This window comes from Gallus gallus, chromosome 4 (genome assembly GCF_016699485.2).
Source record: "Gallus gallus isolate bGalGal1 chromosome 4, bGalGal1.mat.broiler.GRCg7b, whole genome shotgun sequence".
NCBI classification, from domain to species: Eukaryota; Metazoa; Chordata; class Aves; order Galliformes; family Phasianidae; genus Gallus; species Gallus gallus.
The window spans coordinates 88,071,201-88,086,072 of NC_052535.1; positions in this window are offsets into that span (position 1 = coordinate 88,071,201).

The following is a 14,872-nucleotide window of genomic DNA, read 5'->3' on the forward strand; positions in this document are numbered from 1 at the left end:
ACCTGATGGAGCTGTGGATATCCCCGATCATTGCAGGGGATTTGGACCATAGACCACCTTTAGAGGTTTAAGTTGGTCATTTCCAACTCAAACTATTCTATGAATAAAATCATTTCAATGGGAAAAAAATAGGAGGCCTGGAATGTGCACAGAGGAGAGATGACTCCCAGGGGATGGTGTGATCCAGAGACTGGGCTCTGACCTTAATATAGGATTGCAGTTTGAAGTACATTGCAATGCCCGTGGTTTCCAATCTTCTTATACAAGGCATTAGGCTTCGAAATCTCAGGGTCTACTAAAGTAGGGGTTTTTGAGGACCTTCTTCCTCATTACAAGTTCCTAATCTGTTTCTTCAGTGCTTGAGAGGAACAAGCCTTTCTCCTGCCCTCAATCCCTGATCCAGGGCATACAGTGCAGATCCAGACCCATCACTCAGCGCCAACACCTACTGTGGTCTTTACGATGCTTTCTTAGCTCCTCTCTATCACAGATGAGAAGAAACCCATGGGTGGGATTAAAAAATGAACACCACCAGTCAGATGCCTCCACCTGCCTAAAAAAGAAGCAGACAGATAACATTAAAGAAGAAACATGCTGGTGTAGCATCCTGTGCCTTTCTGTCTCACTTCCAAGTGGGGCGAGGAGCCCATCCAGGAGGACAGCAGTTAAATAGAGCCCGTATCTCTGAGAAAGATGGGATTTCCTGCATGCAAGGGAAAAGCTTTTGACAATAACTGTGGTGAAGCATTGGCATAGGTTGCCCATGGGTGGACACCCCATCCCTGGAGACATTCAGGGTCAGGCTGGAGCTTTGTGCACGGGGAGCAGCACAGCTCTGTGGCTGCAGGAAGCGATGGCTCCTGACCTCCACCTTCTGCCTTTCTTTTACAGCACAGGGAATTTCCAGAGATGAAACAACCCCTACGTTTTGTTTGATAACGATCCCCTGCTAGCTGCTTCCCTTCATCTCCTGTTTTATTCTGATACGTTCACCGTTCTCCTTTGATCTCCTGCTTAGCAGTGACACCCTGGATAATAATTCCCAGCCAAGATTAAATATTTGGACATCTCCACCAGCAGCATTTGCTGTCACTCCATTCTTGCACATGTCCTCCCTTGGGCTGCTGGTGCACGGAACAGCTAACACTTGTCCTCATGCTAAGCAAAGCAAGGTCTGCCAGGGTCAGAACAGCTTTGGGACTGAATCTGAGCCATACAGTAGGAAATCAGAGCCTGTAGGTGTTGTGGGGGGCTGGGAGCAGTGCCCTGCACAAGGTCACTAAAGGAAAGGACTGCTGCTTTCCACATTAATGCATGTCACCTGCAAATGCTGCATGAACCTCTGCCACTGTGCTGCTGAATCACCTAAACTAAGAGGAGGAGGAAGGGATTGCTCACTCACATTATCCTCAGTGCCCACCATGCCAGGGACCCCAATGTCATGAGATCACTCAGAGCTCCAGCAGTAGCAGACAGTCAGCAATCACCCAGGTAAACATCCTTCCAAATAACTTCTTTGAGGTGCACCTTAAAAAAAATAATAAAAAAGAAATGCAAAAAATACATATGATGTGGGGAAAAAGAATGAATGAAAATATTATTCCATCACTCACCTGAAGGACAATTTTAGCAGGGGCAACCTGGCATCCCCCAGCTTTTGAGTTCTTGGCTGGGCAACACTCAACTGTCAGAAGGTCAACACCAACAGCAATGCTCAGCAGGAAAGAGGGGTGATGTGGGAAGGTTTCTGCAAGCTCAGACAATGGGACAAGAGCTGATAGAGGCAGAGGTGGTGACAAAGCTCCCGTGGATGAGGTAGCAAGGAGTGGCTCAGGTTAGAAGGGGCCTTAAGGCCCATCCAGTTCTAATCCTTGCTGTGGACTTGTTGCTTCCCACCAGATCAGGTTGCCTAGGACCCTCCATCTAACCTGATCTTGTGCACCCTTTGGGATGGGGCACCCATAGCTTTTTGGGCAGCCTGTGCCATAGCTCTCAGCAGTGGGACAGTGAGATCAGTTGAAGCCCTCCTTACACATAGCTCTGAAATGCAACTTGCAACATGGACTAAAGTACTGAGCCACCACCACCACCACCCAGTTGCCACATTGCCCTCAAGCCCCAGGGTTTGCTATCAGCACACTGCAAAGGCCCAATTGTCCTGTGCTAATAACCAACAGCTGCAGTCTGAGTGATGTGTCACTGTCAGAAACTCAACCCCTGCATTCAGACGGGCAGGCTTTCATTACAGGGCAGGCTTACATGACAAGTCCTGAACTGAAACCATCCTCCTGGAGAACCCCAGGGCACCTGAGAGCCGTGCCAGAGCCAGCTGGTGACAGGAACATGGCACAGGTTCAGTTCTGGGTGGCAACCTGCCAAGGCATAGTGTTTCTGATCCAATCCTACAGCACGAGGAGCATGCCCTCCAGCCAGCCTCGCTTGGCTACTATCCCATTTCAGGGCCCTGTGAGCCACACAGCTGTTGGCAGTTCATAGAGCAAACCAAGCAGCTGGGTTTTACCATTTGGGATGCTGGAGCTGAAAAGACCTTATTTGGGTCTTGGGAAGATGCATAATCAAGACATCGTGTCCTCAGCTTACCCCATAGCCACTTGAAGACATTGTCCCAACCATCAGCAGTCAGGGCATAGGGAACCCAGGGAAGGCAACAAAAGGACAGTATACCAGCAAACAGTCCTAGGGCTTTTGGTAACATCCTTCCCATAGCTACAGGTTAAGAGATGATAGCAGTTGTGAGGTTGCAAGAGAAAAGATGCTGGCAATGGGCACACCTGGATGACACAAATAGACTCACTGAGGTTGAGGAAGACCTCTAAGCTCACCAAGCCCAACCCATCCCAACTAACCATGTCCCTCAGTACCACATCTCCATGGTTGTTGAACACCTCCAGGGACAGTGACCCCAACACCTCCCCAGGCAACCTGTTCCAATACATCATCACTCCTTTGGAGAAGAAATGCTTCCTAATAGCCAACCTGAACTTCCCCAGTGTAAGGTTTTTACTTCTCATCCTATACCTTACTGTGGCTTAAGAATCTAACCAGAGACTTTTCCATTAGCAGACTAGAATGCCTTTATTCAAAAGCTGAGCTTAAATAGAGTTCCTGGGCCCATGGATGGGGGGTGGAGGCTCCAGGTGTAACTAGTTGGGGCTATTAAGGCTTATTAGCACCCTCAGAGCCCTAGTATCAAGAGCATCTCTTAATGTTTTTGTGTGGGCAGCTGCATTGTGCCTGATTCTTGGGGAGCAAAACCAACGTGCTTCTTTTTTCCTGCTGTCCTCACTTGTTCTAGGGATGTCTTTATTTTGGCATTGCCCTCTTCTAACTCCAGGACTGGCACTGTATCTGTTCAGCAAAGGGTGCTATGTTACTCCAGGACATGAGGGCAGATCATGACACTGCATCATCTTTCCATCACTCTTTGAAGTGTGGAAATCATCTAATTAGCAGGGAAAGGAACTGGAATTTATGGAGCTTAGAAATCCTGACATTTGTGTTCCAAGGTGCCTGGTTTTATGGCAGCCCAGCAGGGAAACTATTCTGCTATGGTGCCAAATGATTGCTTTGGGGATGTTATCTCTTCTGGACGTTAATGGCCATGAGCAAACAAAGGCATGTGTCTGAAGGGGAAAGAGTCCCACCCTAGGAAGGAAGGCAGCCTTCTTTTCATGCCTTTACACTAAAAGCTGATTCTAAATTCAGCTTTGGGAAGGTCAGTTCCCATGCAAGTATCAATGTGAAGCATCTGTGTCCACAGGAAGGTTCATAGGTTGTGACCTTACCACCGAGGGGTTGGTCACTCTGTCAGAAGGCCTTATGGTGAACCAAAATCTCTTTACTGATTCACAAAGCAAATGCCACGGTAGTGTGAGCAGTCCCAGAAGTCTTTATAGCCTTGAGATCATAGAATCATAGAATGGCCCAGGTTGAAAAGGACCACAATGACCATCTCGTTTCAACCCCCTGCTATGTGCAGGGCTGCCAACCAGCAGACCAGGCTGCCCAGAGCCACATCCAGCCTGGCCTTGAATGCCTCCAAGGACGGGGCATCCACAACCTCCTTGGGCAACCTGTTCCAGTGCATCACCACCCTCTGAGTGAAAAAGTTGTTGAGAGATGAGTTGTACCTCCAACCACCTCTGGCCAGGCTGACTGCTGCCTCCCTCCACTGCTGATAGGAGGTTACTCAAGGATCAAAGGATGACAAAAGCAGAATTCTCACTTTGTGGAGCAGTACCCTTTTCAGCCTTGCAAGCCTGACCCAAAGCCCAGGGAAGCACATGGGGCCACTGGTTTCTGAGGTCAATAGATGGGATACAGAGGAGAGGAGGAACCAAATCCTGCTGATTGATGGAGGACACGGACCTCCAGGTCACGTTTACCGCACTTGGGAAGGGTGTTGGCCTAGCAAGGCCAACAAGCTTGGAGGCATTCCCCACTACCCTGCAGACTGTGCCTGCTGACTGGCAGCAATACAAACAACCCCACCTGTAGCTAACGGTAATCCAAGTGGGAAATCCCTCTCCTTTCAGATCTCCTGCCCACTGTTACAAGCCCTGGGTGAAGCTGGCTCATTGCAGGTTGTGCAGCACCTGCCAACAGCTGAAGCAAACAGAAACTAGTACCAGTCACCTCATCAGTCAGGACTGCCCTTGGCAAGATCAGGCCCTACAGATCAGGCTGTTTCTGTAAGCCCTGGCTCATGGTGAAGAAATGGCAGAAGGACCTGCAGGGCTTTTTCTGGAAGGGCTTTGTCCATGGAGGGGGCTTAGGATAGACCTGATAACCCATAAGGACGCCAGATCTCTGCCTTACCCCAGGCAGAAATCAGCAGCACCCAAAAGGTAGCATGATGGCATCCTTCCTGTCCTAGAATCCCCTTCTTGAGGGTCTCCTCATTGCTGTCTCCTGCTCCTCTAAGACAGGGAAGCTTAAAACCAGAGTGAAGCTGATAGTGGAAACGGCAGGAAGGTATGAGCTGGCTGGGAAACGGTCACTTTGAAGAGAGAAAGTTTTAACACATAGAAGACATGAGCAAGAAGATGGCAATGCTTCCCATCTGTGAAGCCTCACTGTGCCTCCACCCATCACTCCTTTCCTCTCTGAAAGCATCTGCAATCAGTGCATGGAAATTCATGGAAGGAAGGCAGCTTACCAGTAGTCTTTCCTCTCTTGTCTTCTCCAGCTCCAAGATGGGCACACAAGGCCAGGCAAGCCTCAGGCTCCATCCAGAGATGCTCTCTGGGGCTCAGAGCCATTTGCTTCACTTCAAAAAGGCTTCACCTCCGGCTCCTTTCATTTGCCACCCAGGAGGGGAATATGTCCCCTGCGAAGGAAGGCTGCATCCACCCACCTTGCAACTCACTGACCTATCCACCATGGAGTCCTGTGGGTAGCAAAGACTTCCAAGGCCTTGGGGAAGACAAAAGGAGTGGGTTTAAATTATCATGATGTCAGGGCTCAGCCCTGCCCAGATGCTGGGGAAAATGGAACTCAGCTGTCAGGTGCTCCTGATTTTGGCCATCAGGATGTGACTACCCAACACGGACTCCAGCCACTAATACCCCTCAGAAGGTGATGTTGATGATCATGAGTAACCAAAAGCAGCTCAGAGCATGGCCATAGCTGGTATTTCCCTGGGAGAGATGGAAAACTCTTTGAGATGGTAACTCCTTCTGGCAGTGTAGGACCAGGAAGATGATGTAGGCCCTCCTGGTCAACCCAGCTTGAATCTCAACAGCTTTGGCCGCTGCTTCTCCCTGCAGCTCCTTGACCTCACTTCAAGTTTCTTGTCTGGCTGAATGGGAGCTGTACATGGCTGTAGAGTTTGGATGCATTTTTAGTGCCAGTGGCTCCAGCTGGCCTGCCTCTGCTCCAGAGAGCTGGTGGAGACGGAGTAGGAAAATAGCACAGGAAAAAGATGTGACCATGGCTTCCTTTTGTAATCCTTGGGTGCTCTGTTTTTAACCTAGCTGGGAAAACCCTGAGGGATGTCTCTGCAAGGAAAATAAAGAGAGAGAGAGCACTGAGTTGTCGAGGTCAACCAGCTCCACGTGTTTCGGGATGGGGCAGGCTGTGCAGAGCCTTGGCCACAGACAAAACCTTCTCTGAGCTGTGGGGTGAAACCAGGCCCAAGGCAGCTCCCATGGACTGGAAGAACAAACCATGGTGTTGCCATCACGCTACGGGTGAACTGAGGCCAAGCCAGCCCATGTGAACGGTCTGTTTAAGTCACTGCAGCTTCAACCTCTGTCTTCTAGGTCAGGCAAGACCTTGGAGCACCAAGGTCTGGAACTGCTGACGATGGCAAGGTGCCATCATGCTCACCGAATCATAGAATCATTAAGGCTGGAAAGACCACTAAGATCATCAAGCCCAACCACTGACCCATGCCTGCAAATGCTCTAGACCATGTCACTCAGTGTGACATCTACCCTCTTCTTGAAAACCTCCAGGGATGGTGGCTCCACCACTTCCCTGGGCAACACATCCCAATGCCTGACTGCTCTTTTTGAGAAGAACTTTTTCCTAATATCCAACCTGAAACACAGAACATGGTGCTCCTCCGTGGAGAAGGTGTGTGAGGAGCAGCTCTAAGGGCATAACATTCTTTGAAACCCAATCTCTGTGCAGACATTGAGGAACAGTATGGGGACACTTGGAGAATCTTCTAATGTCCATAAATCCCTGCATGGACGTGCAAGGCGTCATTTCTCTCTGGCCCGTAGAGGGCTTTTTGTCCACCCAAGAGCTCTCACTCGTTTTATCCCTTCCCTGCCCAATCCAGCCCCAAACCAAGGGCATGGAGGTGTTCAAGGACAGGCTGGATGGAGCCCTGCCTTGGGCAGCCTGATCTGGTGGGGGCCAACCCACCCACAGCAGGGGCTGGAGCTTGATGACCTTTAAGGTCCCTTCCAACTTAAGCCATTCTATGATTCTATTGCTGGGGAGCTAGGCACACGTACCCATGCCTCTGCAATGCCCAGTCCACGGCTTCCAGGCCTCAGGACATCAGCCAGTCAGGGATATTTGGGCAGACTGATTTTAATTCCCCACCAAAATAACAGGATATCTGGATGTGTGTCTCCACAGAAGAAACTCAATTTCACTGCCTTTCCCAGCTCAGAGGAACTGGGGAAAACTGTTGTGCAAACATCTTCCTAAAAGGCAACATTATGTGGAAGGGATGTTTTTTTTGTTGTTGTTGTTTAGCTTTACTATTTTATCCCAGATTGAAATGTTTGCAATCATCACTATACCAATAGTCTGGGTTGTCACACCTCCCTAAGAGAAGTCCTCAATGCTCAGTCCCTCTTTAAGGACATGCAAACCATTTATTTCTCAAAATAGAGAATGGTGTATTTGTAGGGCTCCTTGTCCCCAAAATCCATGACTCCCCATATAAGCCTTGGCAGTGAGGTCTAACCAGGTCTCACAGGCCTCCTTCCCTCCAGCAGTAGCAGAGGCTGGAGGCAGCTCATCACAAGGAGCCCAGTACAGTCAGACACCTCTGAGCCCTCCCACCTGCAATGTGGAAGGAGGGGGTAAGGGGCCTGAAATCAGGCACTGGATCTTTCCATTGCAAATGGCCCAGCGGTGCCAAGAGGTTTTTTTCCACTCATAGGGCTGATGAAAGGAAAGTTAATTATATCAACATCCTGTTTACTCACCAGCATGAAACAAGAAGCCCAGATATACTTGGGGTGTGAGGGCATGCTCTGATCCGGTTGCATGAAAGAAAAATCTCAGCCATGCATCTCAGTCTTCTTCTTTTGCAGGCAAAGCATTACAGGCTTCCATTGGCCCAAACTTGGGTTGGACTGTGCTGGAAAGAAAATCATACAGCGTCTACTGGGAACAACGTGTCACTCCCTGGCAAGTTGCTACCATAATCTGCACTCAAACACCTTGACCTTATGGGTCATGGCATGTGGTTGATGGGTTATAGGGTATGGGTTATGGTGGGCACTCACTGGAATCAGTGGTTTGGGTTTGGGTTTTCCTCCCTCAGTATTAGCACGTTGTATTTTAAATGCAAACAACTCAATTTGCACAGATCTGGGGAAGCCACCCAGGACCAGAAAGTGTCAATTTGTTCTGCCCCTTCTGCTGGATTAGGAAACAGCAGGAGAAAACAACTTTTCCTACCCTCTCCTGGCCAAAAAAACAGTGGTGTGACGTGGTGGAAAGAGTTGAAAGGCACAAATTCCTGAGCAGGAGGAGCTCAGCAGGCAGCAGATTTGTCACCTGGATGCGGTCCAAAGAAAGTGCTCAGGCCTGCCTGCAGATGTCATGAGTTGACAGCACATTTCTACCTGTGTATCATATTGATGAAGCCGAGAGATAGAAAATCAGACAGACAGACAGACAGACGCCCACATCTGCATCTGAATTTCATCAGAGTGCCGGAGGGCTCAGCAAACTGTGTGGTTGGGTCCATCCTGGTGAGAGCCCATTGCAGAAAGGAGGGTGTCTGGCTGAGCCACGGTCTTTGTAGCTATCCTTCAACCCCCTCAGCCTTTCCCTACAGGCGATGTGCTCTAGTAGACACCCATTATCAGTGACCTTCCAGCACTTTTGATGAGGGCCATGCCTTTAACACTAAGCCCCTGGTACCTTTCCAAAGCACAGATACCTCCTGCCTCCTGCAGATCCTGATGCAGTTTCCAAGGGTTGTGCAGCAGCCAAAATACCACTACGTGGTCAGATGCCCCCCAGCAGAGGGGCTGCCTCTCAGTGGTCAGGGTAGAAGCACCTTTGCATTAATGTCTACATGTTAGGAAGCTTTATGAATTGGCTTGCACAAAGCGCTCTGAAAAGAGCAATTGAGAAAGGACAGATGGGGGAAGAGTAAAGGAACTTGAAGGAACTTCATACCCAAAAAAGCAAGAACCAAGAACAACACCTCAGCCAAGACTGAGTTAAGTCAAAGATTTTGCTCTTCTTGTCAAAGTAAAACCCAGTCCTAATTAACACGAAGCCAAATGCCACGGCCAAGACTTCAGAAGAACACTCTTGTTGCCAAGTAGATGCAAAACTGAAAAGATGATGGGTTTTTCCAGACTTCGTTATGAATTAACAAGGCTACCCAGGTGTATTTATCATTCTGCAACAGACAAATGTCTTTGCAAAACAGTGGGCCTCCTTCTCAATCTTCTCTCATGCCCTCTTTCACTAAGGCCATCTGAAGAGGAGGGGGAGATCCATCCTCAGTCCCTGAGATATGTGTCACCTCATGGAGTACTCAAGTAGCTTGAAGCAAGAAGATGGATGGAGTGGGCTGCAGCTGCCCACTGGGGACTCCTGGACCATGGAGAAGCTCCAGGCACCATCTGCAAGGAGCTATGGGATCTGAGAGAGGACCAAAGGGACACTCACACCTTCACAGAACAGCATTTGGGGACCTTGAGCTCAAACAGCTCTATGGGTCAGTGCTTGCACAAGTGTCCCACACGAGCCACTGTGCCCTACAGCAAGCAGACGTGGCTCAGATGGCCTTTTCCACCAAAAGATGTGGATTTAAGTGGTCAGAAGAATGCACGGATTTGGCAAGTCATCCGGCCAGATGAAAAAATATACACGAAACTGTGGGTTGTCTCTTTGTGTTGATGCCTTTTTTTCTTTGGAAAATTCAACATCTGCCACAGCTTATTCACACCAGCAGTACTAAATCAAAACAAGAGTCAAGGCTAGAAACAAAAACAAAACAAGTCTTTTGTTTCGGGTCAGATTTCATTTTATTTTTTTTCAGTCTCTGCTTTCAGTGGAGGAGGTTCTTCTGTTTATTTGCCTCGTTTGACTCAGCCCAAAATTCCCTTTGATTTTGCAGTGCGAGCTGCTGAACACCACACTGGGTTATTTGCACAGCTGCTTGCCCCACCACTGAGAACAAGTCCCTCTTGCTGGAGGACGTAGGGGCAACCATTCAGGGTCACCATAGAAGTGCCACATGAAATGTCCTGTGACAGATCAGAAGGTCCACCAGTGTCCCCATCCAACCCTTGGCATTGTGCAAAGAAATGAGTGTGGTGAAGCAAAAGAGCTGGAGGGTTCCTCAGTGACAGCTCTGGCCACGTTGCCTCTACTGGATGCCTATGGATGGAGGGAGAACTAGGTCCATAAAATACATATTTTAGAAACTTCTCTGGGATTGAAAAGGAAGACATAAAGAGCTTCCAAGCAGCTACACGTGATCCTGTCTCTCTTTTTCCTGACCAAGCACCTCAGAAAGGAGCAGCATCAAGGTGGCAGTGGGCACATGGCCAACAGAGGAGAGTTTGTTACCAGCCAGGGATGAGATCTGCTCAAGGACAGAACCCCAGCCTTGGCAAACACTGCTGCATGATGAATGCAAGGACTGGTCCCCACTCCCCTGGCTTTCGGCCCCTCTGATGCACAAGACACAAGATGTTTTCAGAAAACAGCTGGAATCTTCCCTCCCCACTCAACGAGAGCAAAACATTTTCTCTTAATCTTATTCTTGCAGAACGCTGGACAATTTTAGCTGAAACTTTCCAAAAACATGGCAGCCAGCCAGACTGGAAAAAAAAAAAACAACGTAGAGTCTGACAGAGTTATTAAATTAAGTAATTAAAGGCAAAGTCTTAGAGTAGGAAACAAGGAGCGCACTAGTGGTAGATACCTGCTTGCTCCTTACAGACATTGAAATATAGCTGTCCTGGAGTGTGCTGCAATGGAGAGAGTTATGGATGAGTGGATGGATGGATGGATGGACGGATGGATGGATGGATGCATGGATGGATGGATGGATGAGGGGATGGATGGATGCATGGATGGATGCATGGATGGATGGATGGATGGAATAAAGTCGTAAAAGGAAGAGAAACCCATTACTTGCAAAGGGTGAAAAGCAGGTTGTTCTTCACAACACAGGGACCAGAGAGACTGTGGGGCCTCCTCTCTGAGGATCCCCAGTATCTGCCAGGACATGGGGCACCCTGCTCTGTGTGTCCCTGCTGGGACAGGGCTGGGACAGAGGGGCCTGGGTGGGCCTCCAGCTTCAACCAGGGGGGGATTCTATGAAATGAATTCAACACTGCACAGAACAAGCTCTACATGTGTAGCTTTCTATAAAGCAGTTCTATTTGCCTTGGGAAATGCAGGCTCGTGACCCACAAGACCACCAGAAGTATTGTTGGGATGCAGTCCCAAATTGCACAGACTGACCTGGGGTTTCCAGGCAGCTCAGACACATATGGAAATGTAATTGCAGAACTCTGGAAGTTTGTGCTCCAGTGAGAAATGCAGCCAGAAACTGTAATCTAGTGAAAGACAGCTGGAGGGTAGCAGATTTCCACTGTAACCACAAAACATCAGAACTGCAGATACAGCAAAAGCTGTGAACAATCTGAAAATCTGCTTGGGCCAAGAATATTTACATCCCACTTGGGATGAGCAATCGGCTCAAGAATTTTTGGATTGTCAGTGTCTTGTTTGGGCTTTCTTTCTCTCTGTCTGTACCTTCCTTTCCTTCCTTTCCTTTTCCTTCCTTCCTTTCTTTCTTCCTTTCCTTCCTTTCCTTTCTTTCTTCCTTTCCTTCCTTTTTCCTTTTCCTTTTCCTTTTCCTTTTCCTTTTCCTTTTCCTTTTCCTTTTCCTTTTCCTTTTCCTTTTCCTTTTCCTTTTCCTTTTCCTTTTCCTTTCCCTCCCTCCCTCCCTCCCTCCCTCCCTCCCTCCCTTCCTTCCTTCCTTCCTTCCTTCCTTCCTTCCTTCCTTCCTTCCTTCCTTCCTTCCTTCCTTCCTTCCTTCCTTCCTCCCTCCCTCCCTCCCTCCCTCCCTCCCTCCCTTCCTTCCTTCCTTCCTTCCTTCCTTCCTTCCTTCCTTCCTTCCTTCCTTCCTTCCTTCCTTCCTCCCTTCCTCCCTCCCTCCCTCCCTCCCTCCCTCTCTATCTCCCTTTCTATCTCCCTCTCTTTCTCTCTTTCTCCTGTTTCCTTTATTCTGAATTATTTTGTCCTACCTTCTCAGCTGCCTTCTCTGGGCAGCCAATGGGACTAGATGCTTTTCTTGTCTAAAGATGCATCTGTGCCATATGCTTGTGAAAACGTGCACACACAAACCAAGGCTGCAAGGAAAAGCCCCAGAGATCCCATTCAGCAGCCAACATCCTGCATCCCCGGTGTATCGTTCTTAGTTAGTTTCTTTTAATAGTCTTTCTATTAATTGATTTTATTACTTTGGTTCCTAAGTGGTCCTTTCACAGAGCAGGATTGCATTATGCAAGATGCCATGCAATGGAAAGCAGTTTCTAGTGCAAAGAGAGAGAATTGCCACTCCTTTTTCAAGCTACATTCCAAGTTTGCACCAAGCTTCAAAAATTGGGTGAGATTTCCAAGCTATGTTAGCAGGAGAGTGATAGAAAAGTAGGGTCAGCATCCCAAAATCAGACCTGAGAACATGCGTTTCCCACCAACGGGCCAGAAGATGCAGTGACACATGCTAAGTCCTCATCCCTTCAATCTTTCCTCAATTCCCATTTCACCACGTTGGTTGTAGCTGAGATGACCACATCCATCACTGCAGGAAATCCTGCACTGAGAAGGGATCACATCTGGGAGAGGAAGGAAGGCTGAGGAGTGAGGCTGTCTGGGTTCAAAGCAAATATCCTGTGCCAGCCACGTCATGTGCCCTATGATGTGTTCCTACCAGGCTTCCCAAGCCAGGGTTCTATTCTGCTGCACCCCAGCAGCCACCACCTCTGCTCTCTCCAGACATATCCCCACAGAGATGCTTCCTACCATGTTCTCCCTTCATCCTGGCACGAGCCATAGGAAGGTGCCAAGACCCAGCCCTCTGGTGGATCTGGGAGACTTGGTGAAATCCTGTCTTCGCCATAAGCCAAATTAGACTGCAGGCTTCACTGGTCACCAGTCCATCACTCCTGCCAACAGACTGGCTAAATCTACTGCCTGCTCCTCTAGCAGGAGAATGGGACCGATGTACAGTCCAGATGCTGGCTTGCAGTCCTCCAGATGGTTTAACAGGGTAAATGGTCAACAGAGGCAGTGGGGTGTCTTTCCACCATTCCTGAAATACAACCTGGAGTCTTACAAGCACAATACCTGAATCCAAACACGGATGCTGAAATCAACCCCTTTTACTTCCCATCACCCCTCCTCCAGCTTCCCTGTAAACCAGCTCCCCATGCCTTGAGAGATGCTAACCTCACCCACTGCTCATCCATCCTGCATCCATCCCTACTGCAGGACCTCCAGCCTAGATGCACACTTCTCAAAAACCAAAAGCTCCTTGTCCCTAGAACAGCTCATAATATGATTTCCTCTGCTGGGAAAGAGAGAACAGAAGATTTTCTGTCCTCCTCAGCAATACACAGCTCCTAGGTAGTAGGTTCTATCAATATGGATTTCAGCAAAGCATCAGTTTGACGAGATGATCCTTATAAGTCCCTTCCAGCTCGGAGTGTTCTGTGGCTCTATGATCACCAGCAGGCTTAAATGCAGGTTTCTAAAGCCCTCTAGTAGCGCTGCAGAGAGTTGTCGGTAGGGAAGGAGAGCTCCTGTGCTTCTGGATACAGCCACTAGAGGATGGCAGTGTCCCAGGTCACCCGCTTCATGCTGGAAATCCCCGAGATCCAGATTTGGAATATAGGCTGTAAAACAAATCCCAATGGCATGTGGCTCTGAGACCACTAAAAATGTCCTACTGGGTTAGTCCGAAATTCCCACGCAGTGATGGAGTCCGTGGACTGTGTTGGGGTGCACAGGGAGCCAATGACGGGATGCCATCCCTACGTCTGGGAGCGAAGAATGCAGGAGGGGGAGTCCAACTGTGTCCCAAATGTGCTGTCTGAGGTACAGCCCAAAAATATGTTCCTCCTCCTAAGGAAGCATAGAAACTGAGCTGGGTTTGAATGGAACAACCTGTATCACCTTTAAATAGCTCGGCTGTTCTTTCAAAATAAGACTGTGGTTAAGACTGACCAAATTCACGGCTAAATGCACAGTATTAGTGGGTGGGCACGGACACAACACAAGTGGATGATCATAGAATCATAGAATCATTAGTGTTGGAAAGGACCTCTAAGATCCCCTAGCCCAACCCCAACCCACCCCCACCATGCCCACTGACCACGTCCCTCAGTGCCACATCTTCACACTCCTTGCATGCTTCCAGTGTTCAAGTGGCGACTCCACCACTTCCCTGGGCAGCGTGTTTCAACCCAGCTAAACTGAGCCGTGTCCCAGCGTGGTGCCATGCTGGGCTGATCCCAGTGCACCCAGGTCCCTCTTGGATTGGGGAACCCCAAATGGGATGTGGTCTCACGTTGGTCCCAGGAGCTGCTCCATAGAGCTGTATCCCATCTGGGTGCCCAGACACAAGGGATTATCCTGCCCTCGACATCTGCAGAACTTCAGGTGGGCCCTGTTGGATCCTTTCTCCATACTGCTGTTGGGTATGAGAGCTAAATCCAGCCCAGGACTGCTGCTCCCTGCTCTTAGGTGTCAATAACATCAAGGGATTAAGAAAATAAAAGCAATAAAGGTCCCAGTGTCCCCCCAGGCACCCTGCAGAACACACTGGGGACACAGCACTTTGGCCAGTTGCAATGGCCACTGGAGAGGGATATCTGCTGGCACAGTATCCGCCTGGAGCATCCCTGAAATACTCTTCCAGTGCTAATTAAAGCCTCCGACGTAAGTTGTTTTATGTCATGAGGTTACATAACACCTGGGGGTAGTCAGGGCTTCCCAGTGTGCCAAGCGCAGAGGTGGAAATAGATCCCCCAGCTGCCATCTCCACGCTCACTACCTGGCACTGGAGGGCTGGAGGATCTTGCTGGCTCTGGGGAAGAGGTTGTGTGGCTTGAAAACA